Source organism: Entelurus aequoreus, linkage group LG24, assembly GCF_033978785.1.
Source record: "Entelurus aequoreus isolate RoL-2023_Sb linkage group LG24, RoL_Eaeq_v1.1, whole genome shotgun sequence".
In the NCBI taxonomy this organism is placed as follows: Eukaryota; Metazoa; Chordata; class Actinopteri; order Syngnathiformes; family Syngnathidae; genus Entelurus; species Entelurus aequoreus.
Genome location: NC_084754.1, coordinates 7,405,569 through 7,419,132, shown reverse-complemented (window position 1 = coordinate 7,419,132; position 13,564 = coordinate 7,405,569). Strand labels below are relative to the sequence as shown.

General features: G+C 37.3%; 1 protein-coding gene across 4 annotated transcripts in view; it reads left to right on the top strand.

Moving 5' to 3' along the window:
- Positions 1-13,564, top strand: part of LOC133641945 (uncharacterized) — a 480,284-nt gene that overhangs the window by 284,114 nt on the left and 182,606 nt on the right. For all 4 annotated transcript variants that reach the window (XR_009824355.1, XR_009824354.1, XM_062036091.1 and 1 more), the window contains exon 2: positions 11,951-12,104. The gene's annotated coding sequence lies outside the window, so the exon portion shown is untranslated. The remainder of the gene's footprint in view (positions 1-11,950; positions 12,105-13,564) is intronic.

Sequence of the window (13,564 nt, the reverse complement as noted above, 5' to 3'; positions counted from 1 at the left end):
GAAGCCGACGGCGTTTCTGGGTGTTGTTGATAAACGGTTTTCGCCTTGCATAGGAGAGTTTTAACTTGCACTTACAGATGTAGCGACCAACTGTAGTTACTGACAGTGGGTTCCTGAAGTGTTCCTGAGCCCATGTGGTGATATCCTTTACACACTGATGCCGCTTGTTGATGCAGTACAGCCTGAGGGATCGAAGGTCACGGGCTTAGCTGCTTACGTGCAGTGTTTTTTTCCGGATTCTCTGAACCCTTTGATGATATTACGGAGCGTAGATGGTGAAATCCCTAAATTCCTTGCAATAGCTGGTTGAGAAAGGTTTTTCTTAAACTGTTCAACAATTTGCTCACGCATTTGTTGACAAAGTGGTGACCCTCGCCCCATCCTTGTTTGTGAATGACTGAGCATTTCATGGAATCTACTTTTATACCCAATCATGGCACCCACCTGTTCCCAATTTGCCTGCTCACCTGTGGGATGTTCCAAATAAGTGTTTGATGAGCATTCCTCAACTTTATCAGTATGTATTGCCACCTTTCCCAACTTCTTTGTCACGTGTTGCTGGCATCAAATTAAAAAGTTAATGATTATTTGCAGAAAAACATTTTTTTATCAGTTTGAACATCAAATATGTTGTCTTTGTAGCATATTCAACTGAATATGGGTTGAAAATGATTTGCAAATAATTGTATTCCGTTTATATTAACATCTAACACAATTTCCCAACTCATATGGAAACGGGGTTTGTACAACAATAAACACGCACTAATATTAACTTAGCATGTTTATGTGCCCCTGCAGTACACTCCATAGTTTCTGCTTGAATAAATTGCACTTACTTCCTACTAGGTTTGTACGTTATACCGGTACTAGTATCACTGATGACTCATATTCGGTACTATACCGCCTCTAAAAAGTACCGGTCTTGTAACTACTTGGTATCAGATTGATACCCAAATTTGTGGTATCATCCAAAATTAATGTAAAGCATCCAAACAATAAGAATAACTGATTATTACATTTTAACAGAAGTGTGGATAGAACATGTTAAAAGAGAAAGTAAGCAGATATTAACAGTAAATGAACAAGTAGATTAATAATTCATTTTCTACCACTTGTCCTTAATAATGTTGACAAAATAATAGAATGATAAATGACACAATATGTTACTGCATACCTTAGCAGCTAAATTAGGAGCCTTCGTTTGCTTACTTACTAATAAAAGAAAAGTTGTCTCGTATGTTCACTAATTTATTTAAGGATAAAATTGCAATAAGACATTTTTTTTTGTTAAAATAAAGACAATAATGCCATTTTTTGTGGTCCCCTTTTATTTAGAAACGTATCGAAATACATTTTGGTACCGGGACAACCCTACTCCCCACTGTTACTACATCAATAGATACATACATCAGAACTTAATTCTCGCAATAAATAATTTGGACATATTTCGTAGGTTTTTGAAGTTAAAAACAAACTTTCCCAGTGGCACCCGAGTCGAGCTGAGCTCCTGTGCAAGTCACTGTCCACTAAGGAGACATACAGACTTTATTGTTAAATTTGTTTTTTGTCATAAATAAAATTGGCTTTAGGCATAAGTGCACTAGGCTTTATGAGGCCCTCAACAAAATGTTGCTTGTGGCCCCATTTTGGGGTTTAATATTACTTATTTATTATTATTATTGTTATTATACTCCTGAAGAGCGCCCACTCCACCCTAAACAGACACACAGTATGTTTTACATGAACTAAACGAGTCTTATTTTGTTGAAAATAGCTTTTTGAAACACATGCATGCAGCTTGTAATGTCTTTAAGATTTGTATGGAAAAAACATGTCGTATTGTCATTCGTATATACTAATAATCTTTTTTTTTTAATATTATTTTTAGTGCATTTTCTGGGGGTTAAGCCTCCGCTATCTTTAGAAATGAGTGACGTGTCTATTTTGAACTTTAATCAAGATTCTGTAAACGCACCACAGCTTTGTGCTATGAGATGCAAATGTGAAACACAAAGATTCGCGAGGTAAACACACGACACAACGTCCGCGTTTTGTTCAGCGGAGAACATGCAGAAGCTAATACAAATGGGAAAAAAAAACTGAAGAAATGAACACTTTTTTAAAATGGTTTGACCAAAAAAATTCAGTAAAACTAAAACAATGCAATTCAGTAGCAGCAGAAGAGAAAGTCAAACACAAACACAAATAGACAGGACATTGAATGAGTAAAAGAAACCACATTTGCGGTGTAATGATAAATGAGAAAATGACCAGAAAATGTCATAAAAAATATGTAACGTAAAGTGGAAAGAAATACATCGATAATGAAATGCTAACATTTAGCATGTGTGCTAACGACGGCATGCTAGCAGTTAGCATGTGTCACATTCCAAGTAACACGGCTGTACGGTGTATAGCTGCGGAAATACAGAGGAAAAAAAAGTGTAAAATTAGATGAAAATGTTAGCATGCTAGCAAGCTAACTTAAGCACGCTAACAGTTAACAGCTGCCACATACCATTTATATTGACTCTTTTTTTTTTTGATTGATTGAAACTTTTATTAGTAGATTGCACATTTCAGTACATATTCCGTACAATTGACCACTAAATGGTAACACCCGAATACGTTTTTCAACTTGTTTAAGCCGGTGTCCACGTAAATCAATACATGGTGACTCTAGGTTAAACGGTTGCAAAATTAGCTCAAAAAGCTAGCACTTTAATGTTAGCATGCTAGCATGCTAACATAAACATGCTAACGGTTATCATGTGTCACATACTAAGTTATATGACTGTAAGGCTGCGGTGAGCGTGTTAGAGTGCCTGCTGGCTAACAAACATGTTTTATTGTGCGTTAATGAGCTGGAGTATGTTTACAACCATGTTTAGACATATTTTGGTTTATTTCATCAGAAAAACGAACGTCAAAACAACAGCAATTGCATGCATCCGGGCAGAGCCGCACACGTCCTTGGTAGCAATCACGGCGCCTGTTGCTTAGTTGGCCGTGCTCTCTTTATACTAAAGCTCTCAGGGGTGCAGCAATTTACGAGGGTCTGCAATCAAAGGAAATCCCGAAATCTGGCCGCGTCTTCGGATTCAGCTTGTCCCGCTCTTGATCCTCTTCTACTGCAGACCAGTGTGCTTTTTTTTGGAGTGTGTTGGATCTTGTGAGAACAAGCGAGCTGAGCCAGGAAGGAGCACGTTTGTGTGAATGAGCCTGACTATTTCATTGACACGGGTGTCAAGAAGATCTAGGATTTCGTCCAAGCTGAGACAAATAGTCAGTTTGACTTTGAGAATGCGGCACCCTTCTGAGCTTTGATGTTTTAGTACTGCGGATGGATGCGAGACGGGCTATCGAGGGGTTTGCATCTTTGTGAACTCAATGAAATACAGGGAAGTATCAAAAAAGAACAAATAAGCGATATCAACTCAAGTTTTGGTCAATATACAATTTCCATCATTTAATCATCTTTAAAGTCATTTTCCCTGAGGGCCACGTCGCAGTTATGTTTGACCCCAGAGGGCCGCTTCTAACGGTGAATACTATTTCTACACTATTTTTAATGCATTTTATTAGTATATTTGATAAAAAACAAAAATGTACAAAAAAAAAATGTTAAAGTGCAATTATTTCACCTCAACATTTAGGGCAGGGGTCACCAACGCGGTGCCCGCGGGCACCAGGTAGCCCGTAAGAACCAGATGAGTAGCCCGCTGGCCTGTTCTAAAAATAGCTCAAATTGCAGCACTTACCAGTGAGCTGCCTCTATTTTTTAAATTGTATTTATTTACTAGCAAGCTGTTCTCGCTTTGCTCGACATTTTTAATTCTAAGAGAGACAAAACTCAAATAGAATTTGAAAATCCAAGAAAATATTTGAAAGACTTGGTCTTCACTAACTGACAAAGAAACAGATAACAGATTTGGTGTCCAGTTCAAAGTGTGACATTATTTATTTAAAAATTTGAGAGTTGACTTTTGCATTTTACATGAGTTATTATTTGTACAAACATGGTGCAAAGTAATTCATGATTTGTTAAAAAATGTTAGTGGCTAGCTAGTTACAATGGGATATTGTGATTTCACAAGACTGTCTTAGAAGTGATCATTTGAAAATGTTCAATTTGAAAAATGTGCATTTAGAGAAAATATAAAATTAAAGTTTTGCATATTGATATTTATCTGTTTCTATATATATTTATTGTGAGGAATCATTAAGATGATCAGTGTTTCCACAAAGATAAATATCATTAATTATTAATAATAACATAGAGTTAAAGGTAAATTGAGCAAATTGGCTATTTCTGGCAATTTATTTAAGTGTGTATCAAACTGGTAGCCCTTCGCATTAATCAGTACCCAAGAAGTAGCTCCTGGTTTCAAAAAGTTTGGTGACCCCTGATTTAGGGTATATTACTGTAAATGGAAAAACAGTACTGCTGTTTTTATGGTAAAAAAAAAAAAAAAAAAGGCAGCCCAGTTGCCAGAATTTTACTGTAATATTTACTTCTTTTTTTACTGTAAATAAAAACTGCAATTTTACAGTACAATTTTGGCACCTGAGCTGCCCGTTTTTTTGTTGTTGTTGTTTTTTTTTACCCCAAATCAACAAATGTAGATTTTTCAGTGTATTACTGTACATGGAAAAACGGCACCACAGTTTATTACAGTAAAAAAAAAAAAAAAGGTACTGTTTTTTTCATTTAGAGAAAAATGCTGTAAAAACCACAGTAACTTTCACAATTTTACCATGAAATCTATTGCTGCTTTTACATTGCACGATTTGATGGATAGCTTGCTTTGAAATCATTATTAGTGTTTATTTCTATTTGAAAAATGGTTTGAATGTTTGATAATATATTTTTGCATAATTAGACAATATTTAAGTTAACATAATTTGCGATTACATGGAGTACTTTTTTTTTGTTTTCTCCCAAAATAGAAAGAAAGAATACATTTAGTCAGAAAAGTTAAAGTACTTTATTGATACATATTATTTCCAGGCTTTTTAGGGCCAAATAAAATTTTTACAGAGAAAAAAAAAGTGTAAAATTAGATGAAAATGTTAGCATGCTAGCAAGCTAACTTAAGCACGCTAACAGTTAACAGCTGCCACATACCATTTATATTGACTCTTTTTTTTTTGATTGATTGAAACTTTTATTAGTAGATTACACATTTCAGTACATATTCCGTACAATTGACCACTAAATGGTAACACCCGAATTAGTTTTTCAACTTGTTTAAGTCGGGGTCCACGTAAATCAATACATGGTGACTCTAGGTTAAACGGTTGCAAAATTAGCTCAAAAAGCTACATGTTGACACCTATTGTATTAGATGCTTGCATTCATGCCTTTTGGAAGGCAACAAAATGTACCATTTGAGTACAAGCAGTGTACTTTTACAAGTGACATGGAAGGAGGAGGATGCTGAAAACAGTTGACCTGAATTCCTTATCAAATTTTGCACCACCTCAAAAATCACTAGTACCACCATAAGTATCAACATTAAATACAGTAGCGTAGTAGGTCTAAATATTCATTAAAACAAGGCAAAGATTTGATTCAACAAGTTTCTCTAATATTTTTGGCCACTGTAACATTGCACACAGTTTGAACAGTCACACTGTGTTTGAATAAAGGAAAAAAGAACACCGTATTCAAATAATGAATCAAATAAAATGTATTTAATTACCGTATTCTTTGGACCATAGGGTGCACCAGATTATAAGGCGCACTGCCGATAAATGGGCTGTTTTCGATCATTTTCATATATAAGGTGCACCTGATTATAAGGCGCATTAAAGGAGTCATATTTTTTTCCAAATGTAAAACACTATCTTGTGGTCTACATAACATGTAATGGTGGTTCTTTGGTCAAAATGTTGCATAGATTATGTTTTACAGATCATCTTCAAGACGCTTTCTGACAGTCGCTTCCGGAAGCGCCGTTTTGTGGGCGGTCTTATTTACGTGGCTCACCTTCGGCAGCGTCTTCTCCCCGTCATCTTTGTTGTAGCGGTGTAGCGTGCAAGGACGGGAGTGGAAGAAGTGTCAAAAGATGGAGCTAACTGTTTTAATGACATTCAGACTTTACTTGAATCAATAACGGAGCAGCATCTCCTCATCCGGAAACAACAACAAAGCCGGAAATGTGTCCGGTGAAAAAACGTCCGACCGGAACTCTCTAATAACTGACGATCCTTGGGTGAATAATGTAAAGTCACTACACCGGTATGTTTTAGCGCATGGCGAGATATAAGTAAGAACTTTACAATACTTTATATTAGAAATGACAACAGCGGAGGATGAATGATCCATAACAAGAAGATAGAGAAAAAGAAGAAGTTTATCGACTACGGAGTCATCACAAACTACAAAGGCGGACTTGCGCAATTTTTCAGGATTTATGCCGATCCCAAATGCACATCAGCAGATACCAGAAGGTCAGAAAAGTTGCTTTTTGCATAATATTGCGAAACAAAACGCCAGATAATGTCTTACCTTTTACACACACCATAATAATACTCGTATGTTTATGGCAATCCATGAAGAAGTGCGGCTTCATAGCTTACCAAAGTCGTACTAAAACGTTTTGATAGATTTTTGAGCGCCTTGTGTAATATTCTATATTTTCAATGGAACATGTAAAATGTTGGTGTTGTTTACTTGACTCATATTGCAGTCTACACGTATCTCTTATGTTTGACTGCCATCTACTGATCACACTTATCATTACACCATGTAGCAAATAAAATTGCTACGAGGTCGATAAGCAAAACCGGAACTATTCCGTACATTAGGCGCACCGGGTTGTAAGGCACACTGTCGAGTTCTGAGGGAAAAAAAGGATTTTAAGTGCGCCTTATAGTCCGGAAAATACAGTAAATGATTGACTGCCTGTTTTGGAGCTGATATCAAATTTAGATGCAAGCTGATATAATCCGAAATTTTTGCTGATATATCGGATCCGGGCACCACTAGTCTTAAGTACCATGTTTGGATCTAGTTACTGTATACTTATTCTCACGATCAAGTATGGATTACTTCAACCCCAACTGTGCCACATGGGAGGAAAAATATTGTGTCCTTTTGAACCATGGGGCTTAAATCCGGCTTCAGAGGCTTCCCAAACAATCAATGGATCAACCTTTAGTCAAGGGCAACACATATTACTCAAATCAATTAAGTATTAATCCCCTAATCAATGTTTTCACCCAAATATAGATTTTAGGAGTCCATGTGTGCCTGTTTGCATGAACACTATCATCTTGTTGACCGCAGTCAGCCTGTTTATATGCAAAAGATGGATGGTTGGATTCTTAAATGGCCACAAAATCCATCTAGTTACTGTTATTGACCTAGCTTTTACTTTTTTTTTTGGTTTTATCTAACGCACGTTGCATATTTGGGCGGGAGGCTTCCTTTGAACATCCCCATGCAAGTCCCTCTTCCTGCTTCTCACCAAGATGAATATAGGTCAGGACTGGATTATCCTCCTTGCCGCAATCCCAGAAACCTCCAAACAGACTAATTAAAATGTGCCGGGAAAAAATATGTCAGATGCGCTCAGAAGGTACTCGTGTCAGATGTGCAGATGTTCGAGTTTATTTCTAACTCGTATATTTTCGTCACTTCCACTTTAGTTGTCAAGCCCTCGGCCACTTTATTGAAAGTGTGACCTACCCTCCCGACTGGGAGAGCAGCTTGGATACTGACTAACTGTTTTGAAATACATGTTTAAACTAATTCACAGTATGGATTGTGATTTGTAACGGTCCGCATCACCACGCCACACCAAAATACTGGTCTGCAGCATGTGTCGTAGTACCTCCTCCTTCTTTGATCCTTCCATCCAAGTCATATTTCTACGCAGTTTGACTCTGACATGGAGGATATCAATCTGAAGTAGGCTTGTCTCCATACCAATCAGAGGTGGGTAGAGTAGCCAGAAATTGTACTCAAGAGTACTGTTACTTTAGAGATTTATTACTCAAGTAAAAGTAGGGAGTAGTCACCCAAATATTTACTTGAGTAAAAGTAAAAAGTATGTTGTGAAAAAACTACTCAAGTACTGAGTAACTGATGAGTAACCTGTTCGTTTAATGATGACGGCAACAAATAATGCACAAAAACATAAAAATAGCAATGAGCAAATTCAGAGCCAGGGATATCTCTTAAGCAACTAAAACAATAATATATATTAAAAAATAATACTTAACGTGAAAAAATTAAGGCAAACTGAGCCACAATTACTTAACAGCACCATAGGCTTAGTAGGCAGAGATTACAAAGGAAAATAACAAGTTAGCCTTTACGCAAACCATAAACTGATAGGTGTGGGCTGCACCTGGGAACACACTGATTGGTGTTTCTATGCATGCGTGTGTGTGCGACTGTGCGTGTGTGTGTGTGTGTGTGTGTGTGTGTGTGTGTGTGTGTGTGTGTGTGTGTGTGGCTATGAGGCTGCAGTGCGTTAATAAATGTCCCCACACTATGTACATTTGACAGTGATTCATAGCAGGGAAGCTAACATCAGTCTACGGTGACAGCCAAATATCTACTAAGGTTACTTACCGCGATGTGCTTCCTCAAATTTGACGTTGAGTTCATGTAAGCTTAAGCTTGTTACGTCAAACGTCACCAGTGACTGTATTTGATTGGTGAAACGCAGGCATGCGATAGATCCTACTTTTGAAGGTCTGTCGGACAAACCAAAACAAACAAAGCGTGCATTGACAGATCGATAAAAATCAGTAGCGAGTAGCGAGCTGAATGTAGATAAATGGAGCAGAGTAAAAGTACCGTTTCTTCTGTATAAATATACTCAAGTAAAAGTATGTTGCATTAAAACTACTCTTAAAAGTGCAATTTATCCCAAAAGTTACTCAAGTAGATGTAACAGAGTAAATGTAACACGTTACTACCTACCTCTGATACCAATGTTTTGGTTCCGGCACCAAAATGTATTTCGATACTTTTCGACACTTTTCTAAAGAAATGGAACCACAAAAAAAGGCATTTTTGGCTTTATTTTAACAAAAATATCTTAGGGTACACTAAACATATGTTTCTTATTGCAATCTAAGAACAATTGTGTCCTTAAATAAAATAGTGAACATACTACACAACTTGTGTTTTAGTAGTAAGTAAACAAACAAACAAAGGTTGCTGACATATGCAGTAACATATTGTTTCATTCCTCATTCTATTATTTTGTCAAAATTATAAAGGACAACTTCAAAAACCATTCATGTGACACAGCATTTTTTTAATGTTTTATTGTGTATAGTTAATTGTTAATTGTGTATAGTTAATATAGTTAATTCCTATACGACATATCAAACTCAAACTCTTAATGGATCTGTCCCAATACATCATCTACATGTACATATAAATGTACATAACTTTAAAAAAATAATAATAATTAAAAAAAGTACCTCCCTTTATCAAAATGTAAAAATAGAGATAAAGGCATCGTGTAATGACAAAAAGCTGACAAGTTAATATTAACAATTAATTACAAAAAACAGTTTATATATATATATATATATATATATATATATATATATATATATATATATATATATATATATATATATATATATATATATATATATATATATATATATATATATATATATATATATATACACACTACCGTTCAAAAGTTTGGGGTCACATTTAAATGTCCTTATTTTTGAAGGAAAAGCACTTTAAACTAGTCTTAACTTTAAAGAAATACACTCTATACATTGCTAATGTGGTAAATGACTATTCTAGCTGCAAATGTCTGGTTTTTGGTGCAATATCTACATAGGTGTATAGAGGCCCATTTCCAGCAACTGTCACTCCAGTGTTCTAATGGTACAATGTGTTTGCTCATTGGCTCAGAAGGCTAATTGATGATTAGAAAATCCTTGTGCAATCATGTTCACACATCTGAAAACAGTTTAGCTCGTTACAGAAGCTACAAAACTGGCCTTCCTTTGAGCAGATTGAGTTTCTGGAGCATCACATTTGTGGGGTCAATTAAACGCTCAAAATGGCCAGAAAAAGAGAACTTTCATCTGAAACTCGACAGTCTATTCTTGTTCTTAGAAATTAATTATATTCCACAAAATTGTTTGGGTGACCCCAAACTTTTGAACGGTAGTGTATATATATATAATGTGGGCAGCACGGTGGGAGAGGGGTTAGTGCGTATACCAAAACTGCTGTGAACATTGGCAAAGGAAGTGACTAGGCTGTGACAATGAGTCATTGCTGGGACACGGAGAAGGATTATTAAAGATAATGTAACTTTGTTGAGCATGTTCTAAATAAACTATATCATTACTATTACTGAAACTAAAGACACGTCTGTTTTAGAACTGTTGGGGTTGCTAGATTCAATTCCACTCACTAAACGTCTTAAAGACAAAAAAATGGTGTCTCCCAGCCAGACAGATGCTGCCCATCCTGTCAGCTTGTTAGCAAGGGCAGTGAGGTCGATAGTAATTGTCAGCTTGGCTGTGTTGCTGCCAGGGACCGGGTGGGCTCGGCCGGGTGGGTTTGGCACAGGACAATACTCACTCGAGAGTGTGTGGAAGACTGAATTTAAAGGCCTACTGAAAGCCACTACTACCGACCACGCAGTCTGATAGTTTATATATCAATGATGAAATCTTAACATTGCAACACATGCCAATACGGCCGGGTTAACTTTTAAAGTGCAATTTGAAATTTCCCGCTAAACTTCCGGTTGGAAACGTCTATGTATGATGACGTATGCGCGTGACGTCACGACGGCAACGGAAGTATTCGTACCCAATGTGTCACCATACAAACTGCTCTGTTTTCATCGAACAATTCAACAGTATTCTGGACATCTGTGTTGGTGAATCTTTTGCAATTTGTTTAATGGACAATGGAGACTGCAAATAAGAAAGTTGTAGGTGCGATCGGTGTATTAGCAGCGGACTACAGCAACACAATCAGGAGGTTGTGTTGTGTTTGAGCTGGATAGCGGACGCGCTACTGTGAGTACAGCTTTGGCTTCCAAACATTTGTTCGCTTGCCCGTACGTGCGTGTCGCTATGTGCATGTCACGTACGTAACTTTGGGGAAATATATGTTTCTTGCCGACTGATGGCGGCCGGGGTGTCGTCGAAAGCTACAACGCCCGCCACCGCCGCCGCTCCGTAGCTAAAGTTAGCTTCAATTGTTAAGCTTCGCCAAGCTAGAAATTATTAACCGTGTATTTACATGTTCATGGTTTAATAGTATTGTTGATCTTCTGTCTATCCTTCCAGTCAGGTTTTTTTTAATTTTGTTTCTATCTCCATTTGAGCCTGATGCTATCACGTTAGCTCCGTAGCTAAGTTAGCTTCAATTGTTAAGCTTCGCCAAGCTGGAAATTATTAACTGTTTATTTACATGTTCATGGTTTAATAGTATTGTTGATCTTCTGTCTATCCTTCCAGTCAGGGTTTTTTACATTTTGTTTCTATCTGCATTTGAGCCCGATGCTATCACGTTAGCTCCGTAGCTAAAGTGCGTCAACGATGCATTGTCGTGGAGATAAAAGTCACTATGAATGTCCATTTCGCGTTCTCGACTCTAATTTTCAAGAGGATATAGTATCCGAGGTGGTTTAAAATACAAATCCGTGATCCACAATAGAAAAAGGAGAGTGTGTGGAATCCAATGAGACCTTGTACCTAAGTTACGGTCAGAGCGAAAAAAGATACACCCTGCACTGCCTCTCTAGTCCTTCACTGTAACGTTCCTCATCCACGAATCTTTCATCCCCGCTCAAATTAATGGGGTAATCGTCGCTTTCTCGGTCCGAATCTCTCTCGCTCCATTGTAAACAACAGGGAATTGTGAGGAATCCTTCCTCCTGTGACGTCACGCTACTTCCTGTTCTCACTGTGTTTGTTATGTGCTTTATTACAGGTTTGAACAGTCTACTCTCAGAATGAATCATGGCACAAACAAGCACCAGAAACTACTGTTTGTGCACGAACCCTCCAACTGGCACGGTGCAAAAGAAGGTAAAAACCGTATGGACCAGCAACGAAGTGATGCCACACCTGCGCAAATTTAAAATGTAAGTCGTGTCTCAATCATTTGATCAAATACATTAACAATGTTATGGCACCGGATGTCATTTGGTTCTGCTATTTGGACCCATCCTGGTCACGTTCGTTGTCCTTGGGCAAGACACTTTGCCCTTGGTTCTGATGGGTCTTGGTTAGGGCCTTGCATGGCAGCTCCCGCCATCAATAAGTGAATGGGTAAATATGGAAATAGTGTCAAAGCGCTTTGAGTACCTTGAAGGTAGAAACGAGCTATACAAGTATAACCCATTTACCCTCTGTCCAATGTGGTTCATGAAGAAGCTCTCCATCGGTCATTGGCTTGCTTCAGTTATCTGTAGAACCTATAAAGGTGGACCTATAATGGATTTTGCCTTTTCTGACTTATAAATGTTGTTAAATTGTTGCATAATCGTGTTAAACAGGGCCAAAGCGTCAAATCCTAAGGTTCATCCATTTTTGCGCGAGCTTGCACGCAGTTTTGGATGCCTCTGGTTTTGCGGTCTTGCCTTATGATAACATCGTAACGAGTTGGACGTACTTATATGGGTATTTCTCCCAATGTGTCAGGCTGTGAGGAAACACAACAAAGGTAAGATGAAGTATTATTTCCATCTAATCTTGCCATGCAGTGGCATAAATGCTGGTAAAAGCAGCTGTTTTTTTATGCAGAGTGTGAATCAACCAGAGTGTGCAGGTGTACCTAATGTTGAATGTTGAATCTATTATAGGAAGTTTACTTTTGACTGATAGAGGTGACGACTTCAAGGTGTATACAGTCGCGATCAAAAGTACACCTGTAAAGAACATGATGTCATGGCTGTCTTGAGTTTCCAATAATTTCTACAACTCTTATTTTTTTTTGTGACAAAGTGATTGGAGCACATACTTGTTGGTCACAATAAAACATTCATGAAGTTTGGTTCTTTTATGAATTTATTATGGGCATACTTGCCAACCTTGAGACCTCCGAATTCGGGAGATGGGGTGGGGGGTTTAGGTGGGCGGGGTCGGAGTGGGCGGGGCGGAACGGGGGGTGGGGTCAAGGGGGGAGGAGTATATTTATAGCTACAATTCACTGAAATTCAAGTATTTCTATTTCATTTGCAGCTAGAATAGTCATTTACCACATTAGCAATGTATAGAGTGTATTTCTTTAAAGTTAAGACTAGTTTAAAGTGCTTTTCCTTCAAAAATAAGGACATTTAAATGTGACCCAAACTTTTGAACGGTAGTGTATATATATATATATATATATATATATATATATATATATATATATATATATATATATATATATATATATATATATATATATATATACCGTATTTCCTTGAATAGCCGCAGGGGCGCTAATTAATTTAAAACCTCTTCTCACTCCTGCGGTTACCAAAACCATGCGGAATGGGCAAGCATGCGCTAATTATTTTAAAACCTCTTCTCACTCCGGCGCATACATTATCATGAAAAG